A 2,752-nucleotide genomic window follows, 5' to 3' on the forward strand; every position below is an offset into this window, starting at 1 on the left:
TAGAAAAACAGCACTGTAAATTGCAGAAGACACATTGTAAAATGTGTATCTGTGAGAAAAGGAGGGAAAGAAGAGGAAAGGAAAGAACGTGTGTGTGTGTGTGAGGGGGGGGGAAGGAAGGGGAGGGAGAAAGAGAGTGAGTGTGTGGCAGAGAAAGGGGGTGGTGGTGATGATATCTCATTCTTATCTATCCCATCATTTCCCTGGAGCCACATCACTTCCTCATCCACTGACAACTACCATCAACACATCCTCTGAACTCGAGACTTCCATTCTCAACCTTCAGACAGTGCCGCCAGTCTTCCCTGCACCTATGTCAAGTTCATCATCATGATTGGAGGACCTAACCTACTTCTTTGTTCTTGCTTCTCATGTAGAACCCAGGACAAGACAGAGAAGACAACTTTTCCAAGCCACGGAGTAGAGAAAGGCTTCTCAGTGTGTGCTCCACAGACTGGCAGCATCCACACCTCTTTTTGGTGGTCGAGCATAAATACTCTCTACTACCACAAATTATGCAGCTGACTTTCCTGTATTTGGAGAAATCATGCGTTAGCATACCTGGAGTGCAATGGATGAGCCTCACCTTGGGAAAATCACCCTCATGATCATGAGATCTCCCCTGCCAGGTAAGTATGTATCCACACCTCTAGCAAACTTGCTAGAAATGCGTACTCTCAGGAACCATCCAGGTATATAGAATCAGGCATTCTAGGGCTTGCAGCTGTGATCCACTTGAATGGGTCCTGACATGCTGGCCTGAGAAACACTGGCTGAAAAACAAGACTTGAAATTCAACCTAGACACTACTGGGCTTGCCTGGCCCCATAGTGTCGAGGTTGCCTGTATTTGTGCTATTAACAGTGCAGTGAATCCTGGTTAGAGTCTGTCTTCTCCTCTGAGCTTTGGGGACCTTGATTCAGTCTTATTTACTTTACAAACTAACACGTACACTGTCTGGCATCGAGCGGAGGCTCAAACGCTTTTGAACTGCTATCATGAAGTTGGTTCAAATGATTAACTTAGTGCCAGAGATGTCCCTACTTGTGCAACAAATGAAGCCCCTAACTTGAGCGGACTCCACAGCTGCAAGTGAGGGAAGAAAACAGTAGTTAGCACACTTTGTACCTTTTCCAGAGAACAATTCCGGGGAGAATTATCTCCTCCTGAACAATCCAAGCATAATCCCTGATAGCAGATTTCATTGTCCTTGGTATATTCCTAAGCCAGGATTTTACTCTTGTTTAAACATTAGTATTAGTGCAATCTATCCCCAAGAAGATGGCTTTTTGTGGCAGCAACTCCCACAGAAGGAATGACATTGATCCCTAGTTCTCCGCCCTAGTTGTCCATGTCGGGAAAGTCCCTAGAAGCCTTTGACATAGTGAGATCAAGAAAACATCAGAAAGCAGGTTGCATCACATGATGGCTTAGAGAAAATAGATGTTACTTAGCTAGAACAAGATAACATGTGGAATATTTCCATGTTTTCCATATTTCAAAGTCATAGTAACCTAATGAACAAAGTTATTGTTCACCTACATTGCTATGGTTTATATAAGAGGCTGCACCCCTGTTCCTTTCTGTGGCTGATTGGTTTGTTGGAGTCACCTTTCTCAAGATAGTTATTGTCAGTGCTAGTGGGAGCACAATGAAAGAGACTCAGTGAACAGTTATAAGGCATGAATATTTCTTGCTTAGAACATCCATTGGGAGGCATGGGCTTGGGGATACCAACCTCACTCACAGTGAAGGTGCTAAGAAAATGAAAACCAGGAGCTCACTTGTGAATGAACAGTGGGAACCAGAACAGCAGAGGGAAACGAATGTACTTAGTAGTACAAGATCCACAGAGAAGCATGCCCATAAGAGACAGGAAGGACTGGCTGCTGGAACACCCACGGGCAGCTTTCACAGCTTTCCTTTTGTCAAGGTGCATGTGAGTGGTCACCTATGTCTTGAAGCTTAAGGAAACTGGGATGAGTGTAGTCTGGAAATTTAGGTGTGCTGTCATGATCAAGGCATTATTTGCCATTAGTAGGAGGAGCAACAGCATGGCATCAAGCTAATGATGATCCTAGGAGTCAGACTGCCTGGGCTCAAACATGACTGCTTCTTTCCAGCGGATTCATCCTTCCTAGGTAGGCTAACTTTTCTGAACCAATGTTTGCCTAGTGCCTGGAATAAAAACTGTGCTCAGTAAATATGAGCGACTCAGAATCCACACTCTTTCTACTGTCTCACAGAAGTCTGAATAATAGTCACAGTGTTGTTGAAATCCAGTTCAAACATAAAATGTTTAGTTCCTTGGATTTGGGGAGATGGAGAACATGGAAAGACTTCCTAGGTTGTCAAGGACAGATGGGTCTCTGTGGCTGTTGAGAATATTCTAGACAAACTGAAAGCATTGAGGGTGCAGTGTGTTAATCACGTGCATCTTATTTAGATAACTTTAGAACCCTCAGGTTTGGTATAGTCAGGACATCTCAGGATCTCCTATAGATTCTGAGGGATAGCTGCACTTCTTAAATTAGTTGTTTTCAAAGCGACAGTCTCTCAAACAGCAGGGCCAGCACTATTTGAGAACACCTTAGAGAAACACGTTCCTCAGGTGGCTGGCTCAGCAGCTCGGCAGGCAATTGACCTTAGGCAATTATTATAAACAAAGGATCCACCCCTAACACCACCCCTGCAGCCAGAGGCCCCAAAAGAGCACACAAACAAAGATCCAGCCCCAAAGAGTCAACTTCCA

The 2,752-nt window shown here is 44.4% G+C and overlaps 1 pseudogene; it reads right to left on the minus strand.

Annotated features, from left to right (window-relative positions):
• Positions 1–483: 483 nt before the first annotated feature.
• Positions 484–637, minus strand: LOC119806135 (annotated as a pseudogene).
• Positions 638–2,752: the final 2,115 nt, after the last annotated feature.

This window comes from Arvicola amphibius, chromosome 1 (genome assembly GCF_903992535.2).
Source record: "Arvicola amphibius chromosome 1, mArvAmp1.2, whole genome shotgun sequence".
Lineage (NCBI taxonomy): Eukaryota > Metazoa > Chordata > Mammalia > Rodentia > Cricetidae > Arvicola > Arvicola amphibius.